Below are 20,926 nucleotides of genomic sequence, written 5' to 3'. Positions count from 1 at the left end.
TCCAAGTCATTATCATCTTTTTTTCCCTCAAGATTGTTATTTTTTATGTATTTTTTCATAGTCAGTTTTTTTTCAGGCCACTAAATCAGGTCTAAACAGTGAGCATGAACATCCTCTTCCTAAATTCATCTACTAAACAGTTTAGTTGGAAACCCTATCTTTTATCTCTGGAATGTTTTGGGGGGCAGGTGGGTGGGAAGGTTGAGGGCGTATGTGCAGAAGTCCCTAAGTTCTTTTTATTTTTCTTTTCACATTGTTATCTGTCCCTTCTACAGTCTCTCAAAGGCTGGTTCTGTGTCCCTTTGTTTTGACTGATCTTTCTCTCTTGGGCTGCTCTGCCCCTTGAGGTGTTATTTACTGGGAGTAAATCTCCCTCCTCCTCTGTCTCCTGTGCTCTTCCAGTCTGAAGGGTGGAAATATTTCCCTCACCTCTTAAAATTCCTTCTAGATGTTTTGGGGCCTGGGAGATCTGGCACACACTGGGGCCTCTATTGATCTCTCCCCTGGATCCATTGGTCTCTTCAGGCCAAACATTCTCAAGATCCATATTTTTGGGGAGGGATCCTTACTCCAGGCTTTCTAACAATGGTCTCATTGTGTCTTCCCAGTCCTTAAGAAAGAAAGCCCCACACTGGTTCTCTTCCTCAGGTCTCCCACAATTTTTCACTCAACCGTCAAAGCCCTAGGCTTTAATTCGAAAGAGTTAGAAAGATTTGAATTAGATGAAGAGTAAAGGAATTGTATTCAAGTCACCATTCTCCTCGAATCCCCTCTGGGCATCTTTCCAGGTCAGTACTTAGAGAACTATCTCTTTTTGAGTGCTCGCTAGAAAGCGAGTCAATTTTGGATTGGAATGTAATTTAAAGGTCATCTAGTCCACTGCCTCCTCTGATGAGTCCATTTCCTATAAACCATCTTTGACAAGAAGTAGTCCAGATCTGCCTAAAGGTCTCCAGGGATTCTGAGCTTGCAACCTCTGTTAGAGTATCCTTTCTCAAACCAAACTCAAATCTGTCTTTCTTTAGATTCATGTTCTCTTCCTTTTCCTTCCCTTGGGATCCTGCAGAGGTTGCCCACATCTTACTCAGAGCTGAATAACCTGTTTTTCCTCTTCTTTGGTCATCATCCTGCTCATTGTCATTGCTATAGGTTCAACAAGAGGAAAACAACATTTGTAAACCAACCAGATTTGTAACTCCTTGGATTCTCATATAAGTTTTGATGAGGGAGGAGATTGAAGCAATTCACTAAAATGAAAATTTTAGATTCATCTTTTCTTCCTGGATTATGTTGACCCACTCTATTGTCCATCTTGCTCTCCACTTAAAGTACTACTTTTTTTCCAACATGAAATGAGCTTTGCAGTTTTTTCCAATTTTGAAAACGATTCAAGCTTATTAGAAAATGAAATAAACAGAAAAAAATATAAATAAGAAACTGAAAAGAAAATACTCCAAATCTCAACATCCCCAAATGACCCCTTTTCTAAATATTTCTCTAGGTGCTTGTAATTTTATGTGTTACCATATTAAACATGTTGCTTTGTAATCTCCTTTTTCACTTAACAAGATGACATGAATGTAGATCTATAGCATTTTTAGTGGCTATATGCAATTCCTTTGGGTAGATAAACTATAATTTATTTAACCAATACCCTATGGTGGATGTTTTAGGTTGTTTTTACGTTGTTAATTCACTCTCTAAGGACCAAATAATGCTTCTCTGAATCTTTATGTACACTTGTCTGATTATCTCCTTAAATTACTGGCATTGAGAATCACAAGATTACAGAGCAGACCTCTGCTTCCGGAAAGGTAGTATTAATTTACATGTCCACCCAAACTGCCTACACTGGGCATTGCCAATCTATTTTAACCTGGCCAATCAGAAGACTGAAAAATTACCTCTCCTTTTTTAAGTCTTACATTATTTTTTCTAACTGCTACAGTGTTTTTATTCCTCCAGAAAAAATTTTAGAAGAAATTTGCAAAGTACTGGAAAAACCCTATTGGGACTAATACGGTATAATAACAAAAGGGGGTTAATTAGTTTTCTTCATATAGGTCTTTAAAATTTTATTTCTAGGTTTTTTGGGTGTTTTTTTTTTGGTAAGGAAGGTTGGCCCTGAGCTAAAATCTGTTGCCAATCTTCCTCTTTTTGCTTGGGGAAGATTGTCCCTGAGCTAACATCTGTGCCAATGTTCCTCTATTTAGTATATGGGATGCCGCCACGACATGGCTTGATGAGTGGTGTGTAGGTCTGTGCCTGGGATCCAAACCTGAGAACCCTGGGCAGCTGCAGCGGAGTACACGAACTTAACCACTACACCACTGGCTCAGCACCTCTAGGTATTTTTATATACGTTGTAGTTGTTATTGTGAATGGAGGCTTTTCTCACTATACGTAATGTTTCTTTGGCAAGAGAAAACTTATTTTTTTTTACAATTCTAAAAAGTAATATGTGCCTTTGTAGAAAATTTGGAAAGTATAGAAAAGGTATGAAGAAGAAGAAAACTGCTTATAATCTCACTACTTAGAAAAAAATCTCTGTAATTATTTTGGTATATTTCATTCTGATCCTGTTTCTTTTTCTCCTATGTATCTACATATAATTTTATTTTCTAATTTTCTATTTTACATTATAGCATAAAGATTTTCCTCCAGGTCTCATAAACGTTTTGGAGAAATATTTAATTTCTGTATTACTTCTCATTGAATAAATGTAATTCATGGCATAAATTTTATATTAATCTCTCAGAGCTCAGTAGATACATTTTATTCCTTGATGTTAAAGATCATGTTTTATATTTCTTATTGTATTGATCCAAAGGCATCTAATGCTGGGATGGATAATTAATAAGAGCTATATAGTAGACTATTACTTATAATGAAAAAGAAGCTTCTGGCTCTACCTTCAGTTTCAGCAACAGTGGGCTGTATTGTCTCTAACAACTTGTCTCCTCTCCCTGGCCCTCAATTGTCTTATCTGTAAAAGAGTGAATTGGATGATTTCTCCTCCTCTTCCTCCTTCATTGCTGTCAACAGCATTGTTCATATTTATTAGTATTTAAAACATACAGTCATTGTGCCAAGTACATTACTTGCATTATCTTACTTATTATTAACCACCAACTGTATAGATGAGAAGAGAGATGCCCCAAAAATCTATGGTCATACAGCTAGTAAATGGTAGAAATTAAACGTGAATTTATCTGTCCTGTAAAATCACACTCCTAACTACTATATGCCATTGTGATTGCCAAGTTCTGATGATAATGGCTTAGAAAATTGTGGCCCTAGATTAGAATTTGATATCTCTTCTAACACTTTGTCCTGTTTCCGTGATTGACAAGAATGGACCATAAGTAAACAACAATGTTGAAAGTCTACTCTTGGTTTACTATTACTATTGCCAAGTGATGCTTATTTTATTTTCGAAGTTTACTCTGTGGACAGCAGCAATCTTTCTGGAGGGCCACTGGATTCTTTCAGAGAATCACAAGATGGAAGCAATGACTTCATGAGATTCCTATGACTAGAGTTTTTTTGACTGTGAGGTGTAGGAAAAGTGTTTCCTCTACCCTTTTGGGTTTGTGGCTGGAGTCTGCCAATTAAATTGATAAAAGAAAGATTAGCAGGAGAAAAGGCATAGACATTTTTACTGGTGTTAATATTTTTAATTTTATGTGCATGGGGGCTTGACAGAAAGGAAGTAAAAACTCAAACAAGTAGCTAGACTAGTGGGCTTGTTTACCATTTTAACAAAGGGTGATAAATTATGGAGATGTGACTAGACAAAGAAAAGGGGGTTTGGGCTTTTAGGAGTGATAAATTGTGGGAAGGCAACTAGGAAATATATGAGGAAACTAACGATAGATAGGGGCTCTTCAGTAAGGTCTGCTTACACGGACTCATCTTGGTGCCGTCTCTGTCTCTGGCGATAAGGGTTTTCTCCTCTTCCTGGTAGGAAAGGAGGAGGACACCTTCACAAGGGAGATTTGTGCCCTGCTTTTAGGCAGATAGAGGGGAGGGCAGAGAGCTCTTGTCCTCTGTCTGCTTTTTCTCAATTGCCTTCAGCTCAAAATAATCCTTATGCCAAAGTGGCATTTATTTTTTCTTTTTTGCTGAGGAAGATTTGCCCTGAGCTAACATTTGTGCCAATCTTCTTCTATTTTGTCTGTGGGTCGCCGCCACAGCATGGCTTGATGAGTGGTGTAGGTCTGCGCCCAAGATCTGAACCCGCGAACCTGGGCCACCAAGGTGGAGCACAACAAACTTAACCACTATGCCACGGGGCCGGCCCCCAAAGTAGCATATTTTGAAGTTTGCCTATTCTGATCCTCTTTAGAGGGAACATGGGTTCCTAGAATCTAAATGTGGGAAAGCCTTTAACGTTCATTCCATCCAAACTTCCATCTGATCCTTAAATGCTCCCTACAACTACCCACCTCTCTACCTTTTCTCTTTGTTTTTCATATTTTCTTGCCTCTTTCTCCTCCATCCTTTCCCTGTTCTCTTTTACTTCCCTCATTGTCTTCTTCCTTCTTTCCTCTTTAATGCTTGGTGAATGCATCTAACTCTCAAATACATCTTTTCACCTCTTGGCTGCTTGTCTTCTAAGCCCTTGGAGGAAATGGTTGATGTCACTTATCTTTCTTCTGTTTTTTTGTCAGACAGCTCTGCCTGGGAGCCTGGCTACATTTTACAATATTAATGATGTGCTGTAAGAACCTAACATAACATTTTATAACCCTATAACAAATCTTATTATCAGATGACAATGAGGTACAGTACATTAAATATTCATCATCCTTGGTTTACTTTAAAACTTTAACAGGGGATAAAGCATAGAGGCTGCTTCAGACTAATTACTGTTCTAAATATATAGCTCAGTTTTCAATATTTAATGTGGGCCTCATAAAACTGTGATTGAAAACAATGCAGTGTATCAATCAGATGCCCTGCTGACATGTGCCGTGAAAAAATACCCTGTTATTTTGTAGACAATGCTATTAAATTTCTGCAACAGCGGCAGCACTAACTCAGAAGGTACACAGTTGTTCTCCCACTAGTCGGCTAGTGTATATCGAATTACTCATGTTGAAGGTTTTGCTTCTTTCCATTGACAATTCGGATAGTAAAAGACAGCGTTTCTGCCTTCAGCATCTGTGGGTTGGACTTCTGCCAGAACGTCTGGGTTCTTACATGACTTGACATTGCTAAGTAGAAATGTTTCCCTGGAGGCTGTGTTTTGGGAGAAAGAACAATACCATCATCATCCCTGTCCAACATTACCAGTTATTGATTGTGGAGATCAAATATGGCATCAGGGGAACACAAAAGCCTTGGCTCTAACATTTACTTACTGTGCTCCCTCAGGGATGTTATTTGGTCACTCTGTGGGATATGATGGACATAAAAAGGGCACCTATAAGGTGAGAGTCTAACCAATCCTCTGACCATGCTTACTTGCAACTAAAGGCTCTGCCCACTGTGCAAGAGAGAACAAGGATTAGGGAAGCTCTTTTCAGGAGTTACAGTCAGGGGTTGAATATTCTGAGTCTTCCGGGGAGTCTCAAACCTTGAACTCGTTTAAAGATGTTCCTGGACTCATAGTGTTCCCAAGGTGCATGGCAGAGCAAAACAATTTTTCAAATACAACATTCCATACAGTCAAAGATCCAGGCACATGAGAGCATTAAGCTCTATGAATAAAAATAAGCAGAGAGAGCTGAAATAAGCCCACACAGACTTCAAATATTGGTGAATATAGCAGAAACAGATATAAAAAGAACACTGCTGATTATGTTTAAAAAGTATAATACAAAATAAAAAGTATAATACAAAATTGAAGCTATTTGCAAGGAATAAGAGATTGTTGGAAGTAATTTAGTAAATTTGAAAATGAACCAAACAGAACTTCTAAAGACAATTTATTTTTGATTAAAAAAAATTTACTATTGAAATAAAATAACTAAAATTTAAAACTAAGTGTTTGGCATTAATAGCAGATCAGATATGGTTGATGATAGAATTAATGAACTGGAAGATTGGTCAGAGGAAGTCACCAATGTTGTAGACAGAGAAAAGAGAGATAGAAAATAGAGAAGAGAAGGTAAAAGACACAGATACAGTGAGAAGACTTAACCTATGTTTAATTGGAGTGCCAGAAAGAATAGAGCAAGAGAAAATAGATGGGAGGGCAATATTACAAAGGATAATGTGATTTTGAAATATGTCCATATTCTTTGACGTTCCTTCCTTTACTAGACGAAGTCTAGTTCACCTCTTCTTTGTATGTGGGCTAGACTTAGTGACTTGCTTCTGTTGAGTAGAATGTGGTATAAATAGTGCTGTTTTACCTCCAAAAATTAAGTCATGAAAAGAGTAGCTTCAGGGGCCAGCCTGGTGGCATAGTGGTAAAGTTCACAGTTCACACATTCCGCTTTGGTGGCCCGGGGTTCGCGGGTTTAGATCCTGGGTGTGGACCTACACACTGCTCATCAAGCCATACTGTGGCAGCCTCCCATATATAAAATAGAGGAATATTGGCACAGATGTTAGCTTAGGGCCAATCTTCCTCACCAAAAAAAAAAAAAGAGTAGCTTCTGCCTAGCTCTCTTTCTCCTGGATTGCTTATCCTGTACGAAGCCAGCTACCATGTCATGAGGACACCACACTGTGTGGAAAGGTCCATGCAAACACAAGTGAGGCTCTCTGCCAACAGCCAGCACCAACTTACTAGCAATGTGAATTAGACACTTTGGGATTGAATCCTCCAGCCCCAGTCAAGCCTTTAATTGAGTGAAGTCTCAGCTGATGTGGAAAGCAATCTTATGAGACATCCTGAACCAGAACTGCTCAGCCAAGCCACTCATAAATTTCCTTCCCACAGAATTTGTGAGACATAAATGTTTATTGTTTTAGTAACTAATCATTGGTGAATTTTGTATGCAGTAATAGATAACTAACAGAGATAATGATTCAGAATTTTTAAGCACCAATAACAGATATCACTTAACAGATTCAAGATACCCAAAAAATTTCAAGCAGGATAAATTAAAGCAAGCAAATTGTAGTCAAAATGGAGAGATTCAAAGATAAAGAAAATTCTTCAAAGAAGCCAGAGAAAATAAATGACCTTCAAAGGGAATGGCTGCTAGGCTAGGAGTCAGCAAACTTTCTCTAAAAAGGACTTTGAGGGCCATATGGTCTTTGTCACATCTACTCGACTCTTGTCATTACAGTGTGAGGACAGTCATAGGTGATATGTAATGAATGGGCATGGCTGTGTTACAATAGAGCTTTATTGATGAAAACAGGCTGTGGGCTGGATTTGTCCATGGGGTATGGTTTTCTTACCCCAGTGCTAGAGTGAAAGCCAGCACCGTGACAACAAAAGGGAAGCTAGAAGCCAGTGGAAAAATATCTTCAATGTAATAAAAGAAAATAATTGGTAGTCCAGAATTCTATGTTAAAAGAAAGAATCTTTTAAAAATGGAAGCAACATTAAAAAATTTTCACACAATCAAAAATTGAATCAGTTTGCTACCAGCAGGTCTTCACTAAAGGAAATTCTCAGTGAGAAACTTTAGCGGAAGGAAAGTGTCTCTGATGGAAAGTCTGAGATGCAAGAATAAATAAACAATAAAGAGAGAGTAAATATAAACGAACTTTACAAAAATACTAGTAATGTGAAATTTTAAAAATGGAGAATTAATTGCATAACAAATGCATGTAAGTTAAGATAGTATTAAATAAGTTATGTGAATTTTCTATAAGGAAGAATAAATATATTGTTTTATATTAGATTTAATAAGTTAAAGGTTCATGTTGTAATGCCTAATGTACCCATTAAAAAAAGAAGCCAAGTGTATAATCTCCAAAACTTTTTGAGGTTTGAAAAAATGGAATGATAAAAATTACTTCAAAAGAAGGCAAAAATGGAGATGAAAAGAAACTAGAACAGATGGGACAAATAGAAAGTACAAAATGAGACAGTTGTTCAAACCTAAATATATCATTAATTACATAAATGTAAGTGGACTAAAAACTCCAAGTAATAGAAATGAATTGTCAGATAGGATTAAAAAGAAATTTCACTATATATATTTATAAGAGAGCTAAAATATAAAAATACAGAAAAAATGGAAAGTAAAGGGATGGAAATGGATATACTGTGCTAATATTGATCAAAAACTGATATAGCCATATTAATATCAGACAAACTAGAATTTGAGCATAAAAGCATCATTAGTGATAAAGGTACTTTATAATGGTGAAAGATGTCATTCAGCAGAAAGATATATTTGCATGCTTCTAAATAATATAGGCTCAAAATATCTAAAGCAAAAAATGACAGCCTATAAGGAGAAATGAACAAATCTACATTGTAAAAAATTTTAACAAACCCCTCTTCATAACCGATGGAACAAACAGACAAAAAAGTTGGGGAAAATAGAGTACAATTAAAGAATGCAACAAATAGCAAAACCAAAGTAAGGAGAGGGAAGAAAATAGAAATTAATGAAATTGAAAACACACAGGCAATAGTGAGAATCCAAAAAGGTAAAATTTGCTTATGAAAAAAAATTGAGTGATTAACCTCTGGTAAAATTGATCAAGAAAAGAGAAAGAGGACATAAATAGCTAATATGAGAAATAAAAAAGAGACATCATTATAGAGTCTTCAGATACTTTTAAAAGACAGCAAGAAAATAGTACAATTTTATGTCAAAAAATTTGAAAATTTAGAATAGATGGACAAATTCCTAGGCAAACACAATTCAGTGAAACTGGTACAAGAAGATACTGAAAACATGAAAATCCTATAGAAAGTAATGAAATTAAATCTGTTTTTCAAAACCTCCTCTCAAAGAAACCTCCAAAACCTGATGGCTTCATTAGTGAATACTATCCATGTTCAACCGGAAATAGTTCTAGCTTTATCCCAACTCTTCCAGAGAACAGAAGAAGACAGTATATTCTCCAGTTCATTTTATGACAGTGGCATATGGCAGTATAAGAAACAGAGCAATCTCGGTTATGACAACGAATGCAAAAATCTCCAGCAAAATATCAGCAAATTGAATCAAGCATTATATAAAAAGATGATAACCATTATATATTTATATATTATATAAATACCAAGTTGTGTTTATTCAAGGAACATTAGGTTGTATTTAACATTAGAGAATCATACAATCATTTCAGTAGATGCAGAAAAAAGTAAAATTTAATATCCATATATAGAGAAAATACTAAGTAAAAAAATATACAGACTTCCTTAATTTGATAAAGGATATCTATAAAAGACCTAAAACATATATTTAATGGTGAAATATTGAGACCTTCCCTTTGATATCAGCTACCTGATGAGAATGTCCATTATGAGTGCTTAGATTCTTTATTGAACTGGAGATAGAACTACCATATGATCCAGCAATCCCACTGCTGGGTATATACCCAAAGGAAATAAAAACAGAATATCGAAGAGCTATCTGCACCCTCACGTCCATTGCAGCATTATTCACAATAGCCAAGATATGGAAACAACCTAAGTGTCCATCAACAGACGAATGGATAAAGAAGATGTGGTACGGGGGCCCGCCCGGTGGTGAAGCGGTTAAGTTCATGTGCTCCGCATCGGTAGCTGGGGGTTTGCAGGTTCGGATCCCCGGCATGGACCAACATAGTGTTTATCAAGACATGCTGTGGCGGCATCCCATATAAATCAGAGGAAGATGGGCACAGATGTTAGCCCAGGGCCAATCTTCAAAACAATCAGCAAAAAGAGGAGGATTGGCAACAAATGTTAGTTCAGGGCTAATCTTCCTCACCAAAAAAAAAAAAAAATGTGGTATGTGTATTTATATATATATATATGAATATTATTCAGTCATGAGAAAGAAGGAAATCCTGCCATTTATGACAACATAGATGGACCTTGATGGTATTATGGTAACTGAAATAAGCTAGACAAAGACAAATACTGCATAATATCACTTATATGTGGAATCTGAAAAAAAAAAAGTCATACTCAGAAACAAAGAGTAGAAAAGTGGTTGCTAGGGGCTGAGGAGTGTGGGACGTAGGCAGAGGTTGTGAAAGGGTACAGTCTTTTAGGTACAAGATGAATAAGGTCCAAAGATGTAGTGTAAAACAGGGTGACTGTAGGTGATAACTATATTGTATAATTGAAATTTGCCAAGAGAGTAGAACTTAAATGTTCTCATCAAAAAAAAAAAAAAGATAACTGTGTGAGGTGGTGAATGTGATAACTAGATAGGGGAATCCTTTCACAAGGTGTACATATATCACATCATCATTATGTACACTTTAAATATCTTACAATTTTGTTTGTCGATTAACCTTCAATAAAATGAAAAAAGGTAGATCACATTTCATTACTTACCTGAAAAGCCAATTTTGTATATTTCTGTCTCCTGTCGCCATAGTACCAAAATACTCAAAACACATTAAGTTAAATGTATTCATCTAAGCAAAAAAAAAAAAGAATGTCTCTTGAAGTCTTCCTTTTCCCAAGCCATCACTGAATGCACACTAATTATATAATTTTCTTTCATGGGGACCTAACATCATTTGTTCATCTGAAAATAGAACATGGTTTTCCAGGAAAAATACTCTTTTTTTGTTTTTAATAAAAACGGTCCTTGCCATACTGATAATCTTTTGTTAAAAAAGGACTTTAAAGAAAGAAAAAAGATAAAGTAAAATAAGGGTGAAAAAAAGGCATAAGGAAAGGAAGAAATAAGATTTTATGACAGTCATGTACAGCTTAACGACAGGGATACGTTCTGAGAAATGCGTCGTTAGGCGATTTCGTTGCTGTGTGATCATAGAGTATACTTACACAAATCCAGATGATATAGCCTACTATGCACCTAGGCTATATGGTACTAATCTTATGGGACCATCATAGTATATAGTATATGTGGTCTGTCACTGACCAAAACAGCATTATGCAATGCATGACTGTATTTGTAGTTGAATCAGAAAATTTAAAAGAAACTATAGCAAATTATTGGAGGCAATACACAAATTTAGCAAGATTGCTGGAAAGGAGATTAATATACTACAATACCCCACCATAATGTTATAAGTGGGGTCCAAAAATTCAATCAGTAAAATGTGAGGGTTCATTTCTGGTGAGGTTAATGTAAAATAAAATATTTCAGATCATCTCTATTGACACATGGAGTACAAAATAAAAATGGTGAAACTTACACTGTACCCCGTTGACTATCTACTGGCCTGAGAAAGTCCCACATGGCCACAAAGCTAAAGCAGTCACTTCCTAACTGTGTCCCTCCTGCCCCTAGAAGACACAACTTTAGCCCGTATACCTATGAAAATGGAGGCCAGACAGAGGACTCAAACACCAACTGCTTTATATCCAAATTTGCATTATTACAAAACATGTTATTAGAGTTTTATTGTAGAAATCCAGTGGTAGTTCCATAAACCAGAAACAAACAGAAAATGAAATTAAAAATATATGTTCTGTTACAGGAGCAAGTGTAATATCAAGTACCTAGGAATAAATTTACTGAAAGATGTGCGAAACCTCTATGGGAAAAACTACACTGTTGGATTTAGGGGCAAGGTTCCGAATAATAAATTTAAGGGAAGTCAGCTAGTTAAGAGGGTTAGATGAGCAGAAGCACAGAGAGACAGCTGCAATGGGGGTGCTTTTACAGAATGCCAGCATGCTAGTACCCAGTGTATGGCCAGCCTGGAAGACAGATGTGAGCTGAAAGGCCACGCTTGGCCAATGGTGTCCAACCAGAAGGAAAGATCTGGATGTCAGCTAGGCCCTGACACCTACATATGCTTAATCAGATGGCACCCACACCAGGAGGACCCAGGAATGCCACCATTAGCCAGTGCCTGACTCTAGATCCTCCCAGGCAGGAGTCAAGGAGAGGACCAGGTCAGAACTCTCTGCTGTGCACCTGCTTCTAAGAGTTTTTGAAGCATTATCCTGAGGCCAAGATTATGAGATTAAAATAACTGATACTCAGTTTCACCTGTACTAATGCTGGATATGAGATGGTAGACTGAAGGCCAGAGGAGTATGTAGAGTCAGGCTCACACAGGGCCAGAAGTGGGTGTGAGTCTACCCCCAGGCAGGTTACGCCTCTTCCAGTGCTCAGAGGAGTCATGTGGCATTTGGGGAAAAAGTGTTTCTCAGTCTTCCAGACTGGAGGATTAATTAAAACTACACAATTCAAAAGCTTTTTGGGAGTAAAACAAAGAACGGCAAGAAAATCATTGACAATATTGGTGAATTCAGGACTCTCGGACTTGTGAAACTTCCTTGCCTTGTTGAATTATATTTGGAGCAAGCCTGCTGTAAACCAGACACACGAACAAGTAAGCAAGCACCCAACAACTGTCTTTTCTCCATTCATGAAAATTTTAAACTGGCACTTTTGGCCAACAGAAAGAGGTTAGCCCTCTCTAAAATACGGAATGGGTTGTGTTGGAAAGCATGTGGTGGAGATCACAGGGGACATTCATGCTGAAATGGAATAGTTAGTCTTCTGGAATGTTAAATAAGGGATTCACACCCTAGGGTTGAACTACAAAATGTACATATGTCCTCCTAACGCTATAGTTAGGGTCCCCTGTTTTACAGATGTGGAAACTGAGGCACACAGAGGGAAAGGAACATGGCTAAGGTCATCCAGGGAATGAGCGCTGGACTAGAACTATCTTCATCTAATGTTAAATAGTACACATACATGTTTTCCTGCCTAGGCACCTTCAAAGTAATCCTAAATCCTACCTCGGGAATCCTGAAAGGAAAAAAGAGTCTACATTTCACTCATTAAAATGATCAAGAAACATGAAATCAGACAATAGAATCCACACCCATTTAAAATATAAAACGCTGTCTCAAATAATGACATAATTTGAGTTTTTGGATACATCTTGAAAGAGTTCTAAAAATTTTGGCTATTTCATTCAATTGATAATTTCTTGAATACTCTGGCTTGAAAATTGAAGCAACAACAAAACAAACGTCAGTCCTAACCCTTGTGCTGTTTTAAGCTTACAGCTCTGTTTCAACTCCTTTTGGCAGTGAGTCACTGAACAGGGCATTCTTAGGGCATTTCTAATATCCTTTAATTAAAGTTCACAAGGTTTTGTATGATCTAATACTTAGGAAATGAATTATTTCCAGGTGTTCCTTTGCCAAAAAGCCTTGCATTGGGGATATGCACTCCTGTCCCCTGAATCCATCTGCCTTCCTATCTGAAATGGTGTCTATCTTCCACTGTCACTGAACTTGTGTTTTAGCCCAAGTTCCCTTAAAGCAAAGCCTGAGACAAAGACTTCTGTGAGAGTAGTTTATTCGGGAAGTGTTCCCAGTTATTCAGGAATGATGATTAGGGTGACTAGGTGCTATGGACTAAACGTTTGTCTCCCTCAAAATTCATATGTTGAAGCCTAATCCCCAACGTGTTGGTATTCAGAGGTGGGGCCTTTGGGAGGTGATTAGGTCATGAGGGTGGAGCCTTCATGAATGGATTGGTGCCCTTATAAGAAGAGACACTAGAGAGCCTGTGTTTCTCTCTCTCTCTCTCTCTCTTTTTCCACTATGTGAGGACACAGTGAGAAAGCAGCTGTCTATAAGCCAGGAAGCAATTCCTCACTAGACACCAGATCTGCTGGCTTCCTGATCTTGAACTTTCCAGCCTCCAGAACTGCGAGAAAGAAATGTTTATTGTTCAAGCCACCCAGTCCATGACATTTTTGTTATAGCAGCCTGAACTGACTAAGACACAGGGGAAGGAGGAAGAGAAATATGAGGCTATGTCATAGAATTGGCCACCATTACAGGAGACTGTTGCTGGATATTGTGGGGCATTTTGAGAAGTCATATGAAGTTGTCTTAGAAGTGTACACGTGGCGGCAATAAGGAGGGAACACATTTACCCATCAGCTCCTGTCCCCTTTAGTGAAGGGTTATCCCAAGGAGTATTAATTCCCCTGCACCCCTAGGTTGTGTGTGTGTAAATGTCAAGCCCCAGAGCAGGACCTACACAGAGCTGATTAAAGCCTGCACGGAACTGGTCACCACCAAGGGGATTTGCAGTGTTACATGTGAGGAGTCCAGTATACCTTCCTTCGGAATGTAGATCAAGCCTTACTCCTATGCACACTTCCCCTGACTGCTTCGTTCCACTGTCTGCCTTTTTAGTACAAACGTTTCACGGGGGCATCTGTTACCTTCCTGTGTAAAGTAAAGGTTTCTCATGGGTTTATATCCTGGTGCCAGAGTGGCCAAGGACACTCTGAGGTCTGTGTGCCTGAGATCCCGGGCCTTCTCTCTGCCTCAGTTTCTCCTCCTGTACAGTGATGGGGTTGGATTAGCCCAGTGCTACAAACTCAGATTTCAATAGGGACCAAATGGGTGAATCACGACTAAAGCAGGCCAGGTTTCTTTCAAAATGATGTCTGTCTTAAATTGTCTTCTTTCCATAAAAACACGCTTGTTTGGATGTTAAATACATAGAAATTGCCCTCACACTTGAAGATAAATTTGCTCTCTCTCATCTTTCTTGAAAAAACAAGCTCTCCCAGTCTATCTCGTATTCTACTTTTGATAGAAACATGTTTACAGTAAATATTACAACACAGTCTCAATGGTAAGTGATGGCTCTCCCTCTGCCCTGATGTTGAGGAGACTTCAGAGGTGAAGAGAACCATGGCGAACCCTTGAAGGGGCAGCTGATACTCATATTGTTGCCATAGGACCCAGAGTTATCAAACTCTTTAGATTCTTTATGAGAAGCCAGGAAATCTAGATTTTTTATCTGTAATTTCCCAATTTTTAAATGTTAGTGTATTCTTCAAATTAATCTTGAAGTGTGTGTGCGTCAAATGAAACTCTTCTTTGGGCTTATTCTGATTTGCAGGTCACCAGTTTGCCAACTTGGAGTAACGAAATTCCCAAAAGCCTTTCCAGAGCTCGTATGCTATAGTTCATACTCACGACTGCCAAGAACCTCTGTTCTCACACCCTCACTTCCTGTTCCAGATTTAGACAGCCTCGTAAATCCTTGTCCAGTACCACAACTCTATTACCATCTGAGCTCAGTCCTTCTGGACCTTATCTCTAGCCTGTAGGCAGGCTCTCTGCCAGATCAGTTACTTGGCCCTAAGTCCTAAGAAACTCTGAGATCCAAAAGGAACTGGCCATGAAATGAGATATCACTCCTCTACCTAAGGATTATAACTTGAGGCCAAAAGGAAAAGGCATCAGAAACTATGGAAAGCCTAAGTCATGGGTACTGTGCTAACTCATGTGTAGGATGTATTACTGCAATGCCAGAATCAATTGAATTGTTTGATGGGGTGTCATGGGCCACTAGAGGGACAGAGCTCCTCTAATCCACTGCTCCCAATAATCTTTTCGCTCTTGCCATCTGGGCCACCTGTATCTCTGACCATTTATCCAATGGTCATTCCACTTTGTACTTTGGTAGAACTATAACATGCTGTAATTTATAGGTCCCACCTGTAATTTATAGGTGTGTAGAGGAGTCACAAGTCACCAGGTTCCCTTTTGTATTTATTTTATTTATTAGATATGAGATACCTGATAAAAATTTCATTTTAGATAAAGTCATGATGAAAGATAAAATACTATTTCCATTTTTTTATTTTTAAAAAGAAACATCTTAATGATTATAAAAGAGGGCAAACTGCTTATTTGTCTCTGCTGCTGGAGGATGGATTATGAAGGTTCTCCATTGTAAATGGATCACTAATGATATCAGTAATAATTATAAAGAAGTTAACTGTTATGGAATGCGATAATATTCCTGGCACCAGGCTAAGTATTTCACGTTTATCGTTTCACATTATCTTCAGAATAACCCTAGATATAAGCACCATTATTGTTCCCATTTTATAGGTCAGGAAACTGAAGCTTGGAGAGGTGGTGACTTTCTCAGGATCATGTAGTCACTTACGGTGGAATCAGAACTATACTCCCTTCCTCTCCCCTCCCACAAATAAAAAGTATTAGGTAGAGAAGTTTTTACTCAGGATAAGAATTTAGAGAATATATAGCAGCATCATAAATGCATTTATTAATGGTATTTATTGCTTTGTGACAGAGCCATGTAAATACCTGGCTATTAACATTTTCCCTGGGCACCTCTTTCTGGAAGGCTGTGAGACTGATCTTTTCCATAGCAGGTTTTAAGGATAGACTAGTCACTTTACTAGCTAACTGGGGAGCTTCGGATCAGCTATGCCTAGAAACATCCAGGGTCTGGCTTCAAGGCACTGTCTCATTCTGAATCGCTAACATGTTTTGTTCCAGTAAGTATGAGAATTTATTCCTCTAAAGTCATTTTCCAACTTTTCTTATGTGATACTATAAAAAGAATTTTAAAATAATACAAGTTAGCAGAAGACAATTTGCCAGCAAAGTAGGAGGTCTTCATAACAGTAAATACATAAACTTACCCACCATATTCATCCATCCATTCATTCATGCCACAAATAGTTATTTTATACTCATTTCTACATATACAAATGTGTATATGACTATGCTTGTTAAGTACTCATCCAACGCCTCACTTCTCTTACTTTTGATGGTCATGTACCATCCTCCCTTTCTCCTTGCCTCATGCAGCCTTGCACTAGGCTAGACACATGCCTTCAGCAGGAGTTGGGCTGTAGCTATGAACATATAAGATAGATCTGTCAACCTACTCAGGGAGACTATCCTCCCTCTCAATCCAAGACTGGACTCAGCGCTGAAGTATCCTACTGGACTTGGGTTCCCTGAGAGGCAGTGTAGTATAGAAGCTATGGGATTGAGCTCTAGTACCAGCCACTTTGGGTTCAAATTCCACTCTGTTACTAGCTATGTGATATTGGACCTCGCCCTTAACTTCTCTGAGTCTCAATGTTCTCATCTGAAAAAGAGGAAGACAGCTGTCTTCCCAGTTGTAGAATTCCAAACGGAGAGAGGGTAGAAATTGCCGGGGACTTCCTGACAAGGTTTGCTCATGTCCTGCAGTTCCAAGTACTGGTCAGTCATTTTGGTGGCCAGTGGTCTTCCTTCCAACCTACAATACAGTAAGGAGGATTTTGGTTGGTGGATAAAGGAAATAACCATAGAGGAGATGACATCATCTTTTATGCCATAAATCATAGACCACCCTAAGACCACTTGACTCATGGCACCACTTCCATCACACACTTCCCTGCTCAACAGACCCCAATGGATCATCACCACATTCAGCCCACACCCAGGTTTTCCTAGATGATGTTCAAGAGGCTTCTGCTTTGATTCTACCACATCTATCTGATTTTAAGCCTCGCTAAAGATCATCAGTCTGACCTGCTAAGGTTTCCCAGCACATACTGTTTATTTATGGTATTCCTGACATCTAGGATGCCCTCCTTCCTCTTCTCATTATTCAGGTTTTGTACATCCTTTGTATTAAACTGAATTAGAGATGTATAGAAATACTCAGCAGAGTGCTGCCTCATCACACAGTTTTAATAAATTGTACTTTAATTTTTTCGTTAAGATCTATCTCCTCTTTTTCTGACAAACCCAGCCCATATGAATTCCTCCTTCCCTTGGGCTGGAAGAAGAAAACTCTTTCAAGTGCATGTTGCAGGTGCAAAGCTTAGGTGGTAGTTTTCTTCTAGTCTTTCTTTCGTAACTAATCAAGTTCTAGTCCTAGATGTTCTTGCCTAAACATAGCACAACCTCTCAACTGCTCTCTTTACCTCCAGTCTCTCCTCCCTCCCTCAACCCTTCCTTCCAACTGCCTGTAGAGTTATTTTCTTTCAGTGAAAATAAGACCCTACTTTTTCCCCTAACTGGAAAATCTTCTGTGACACTATCACCGCCTACAAGATAAAGCTCACAAGTCTTAGCCCAACATTTAGAATCTGCGGTGCCTGCCCCTAATCTGTCTTTCCAGCTCCCCTTCTTCTAAACATACTATTTGCACCTTCTGCTGAAATCTTACTGGAAAACACAATGGTCTCTGAAGAGCCCTATTTATTCTTTTTACCATCTCTTTCATTTTTGTTTGTGTTATTGTTTTATTTGAATACTTTCCCCACCCCACTCCATTTCCCTTCATCCAGATCATATCCACTTTTAAGGCCTTAGAGTGAATTTTATTTTCTCTATGAGCCTTCCTCATCTCACAGTCAGAATTAACACCTTGGGGCCGGCCCCGTGGCTTAGCGGTTGGGTGCATGTGCTCCGCTACTGGCGGCCTGGGTTCAGATCCTGGGCACACTGACGTACCGCTTGTCGGGCCATGCTGAGGCAGCGTCCCACGTACAGCAAGCAGAAGGATGTGCAACTATGACATACAACTATCTACTGGGGCTTTGGAGAGAAAAAGGGGGGAAAAAGGAGGAGGATTGGTAATAGAGGTTAGCTCAGGGCCAGTCTTCCTCAGCAAAAAGAGGAGGATTGGCATGGATGTTAGCTCAGGGCTGATCTTCATCACCAAAAAAAAAAAAAAAAAAAAAGAATTAACACCTCTTTGTCCACGCTCTGATTCCGCTCTGTACCTCACTGTAGACTTTTGCTCACCCATTAGATCGGAAACTTCTTTAGGGTCTGGGCTCTGTCTTTTTTCTGTTTGTGTCACTTGCACACCTAGTACAGATCCTGATTAATTTTTGCGGGGGAGGGAGCAGGACTGCTGAAGGAAGGAAAGCTCTTAATGCCATTCAGACTGTGAACAGTTAGTAAATGTGAGATGTGTGTAGCACCGATTATATCAGCAAGCAATAGGTTACACCAGTCCTTTTATGTCTCCTTAGAGATACACGTTTATTAACTGTGCCCTTCAAAGGAGTGTAAACTTCAGAGAGTTCTCAGGGAATGTTTACAAGGCACGCAGTGCAGTCCAGAGGAATTACTTAAATCCTCGGTTCCTTTTCTCTCACCTGTCCTCCCCCAAGTGCCTGCTGCACCCCCACCTCCCCAACCCGTGGGGTAGCCAGGGGCCAGCAGGAGACATCAAAAGCGTAATGAATCCAGGATGCAGAATAAGTTCACTTTTTAGCTTTTTGTCAGGGCAGATCCTGGAGGGAAGTGTTTTGTATTATAAACAATGAGAGGGGCCAGCCCGTGGCTTAGCAGTTAAGTGCGCGTCCTCCACTACTGGCCGCCCAGGTTCGGATCCCAAGCGCGCACCGGTGCACCGCTTGTCCTGCCATACTGAGGCAGTGGCCCATGTACAGCAACTAGGAGGTGCAACTATGACATACAACTATCTAATGGGGCTTTGGGGAGAAAAAGGGAAAAAAAGAGGAGGATTGGCATGGATGTTAGCTCAGGGCCAGTCTTCCTCAGCAAAGAGAGGATGTTAGCTCAGGGCTGATCTTCCTCACGAAAAAAAAAAAAAAAACAATGAGAAAGCCCACGTAGCCTTTCAAATTAGCACAGGCTGGCCTCGGCTAAGTCTGGTCTTGAAGAAATTGGGCAGAAAATGAGTAAGATAAGCCATGGAAATGAAAAACATAACTTCTATCCAAGCACTACATGGGGCCCAGCAGGAAAACTGATAGGTGTTGGAGAAATCTAGAGACGTTGGTATTTAGTGCAAAGAATACTGGAAAAATTGAGGATCAGGAGTGTAGGGAGGGTGGTGTTAGAATTGAAACCTGTTATTGTTATGGTGGATAATTTTGGGTGTTTTCCAAGAGCATGAGTAGATGAGCCCTTTTTTTTTTTTCCTGGATACTGCTCGTTCTTCTGATCAACATGGGTCAGGCGCAAATCCACGGTGGTAGACTCCTAGCAGGCGTTTTGTACAATGTGGTGCTGTACCCTCCACCCGGCAGAGTTGAACAGACTAAGGGTGAGCATCTGGCTCAAGCTAGTTGATGTCAGCATTTATCTAGAGTCAGTCTCTCTAGGTGGCTGAACATGGAACTTGAAGGCCACCAATGGCCTTAAGTTTCAATGTGGCCTCAGAACCAGAGGAAGACATTCTACAGTAAGAGAAAGATGAAGATGACACTCAGAGATTAGAGAAGGACTGCCTGGAGCATCTTGGTGTGCTCCCACCTCCTTCCCCAAGTTTCCTCATGGCTTGACCTGCTATAGAAATGAACACTTCCACCACTGGTAGCTCCTTCCTTTATATTCAGGCAGGAATTCATTTTCAAAAAAGGAAAATGTGCTTACAAAAACAGCAACCTCATTTTGTCTAACATTAAGGAAATTATAGTGCTCAGTAGAAAGTTATGCAGCCATTAAAAAGGATGTTTACAAAAAGTTTCTAATAATCTGGAGAAATGTTTATGTTATAACGTCAAGTAAAAAACTATAGACAAAAAATTATGTATATATAGTATGAACTTTACCACATTAAAACTCTCATAAAACTTGTGTAAAAATGCATAGAAAAATATCCCCCCCAATATTAACAGTGGCTGTCTCTCTGTTATTTTATACTTTTTCATATTTTCAAACATTTTTTCTGTTCTGTTTCTTTTATAATAGAAAAGTCTAATTTTATTTGAAAACATATTTTTATATTGCCTAGCTTTATACATTATCAGCTAAGCTTGGAATTTAAAACAAAATAACTAGAAGATCATAGAATGTTAATGTTGCAAGAAATCTTAGAAATTCTTTAGTCCAGGGTTTGTAAATATTTCTTTGGAGTCAGAGATATCTTGAAAATCTGATGGAAATTTTGATTCTTATTACAGAATAAAATATATACATAAAAATAAATCTTAGGTTGCTTTAGTTGCAAGTTATAGAAAACTCTATGACACAGGCTTAAACTATAAAGGAAGTTTGTTGATTCAAGTAAGCAAAAAGCCCAGAAGTATCTGGCTCCAGGTGAGGCTTGATCTAGTAACTCAACAACGTGACAGAGGC

This window comes from Ceratotherium simum, chromosome 4 (assembly GCF_057802395.1).
Source record: "Ceratotherium simum simum isolate JZ-2026a chromosome 4, ASM5780239v1, whole genome shotgun sequence".
Classification (NCBI taxonomy): domain Eukaryota; kingdom Metazoa; phylum Chordata; class Mammalia; order Perissodactyla; family Rhinocerotidae; genus Ceratotherium; species Ceratotherium simum.
The sequence above is the reverse complement of the archived record's forward strand: the minus strand, read 5'-3'. Positions refer to the sequence as shown.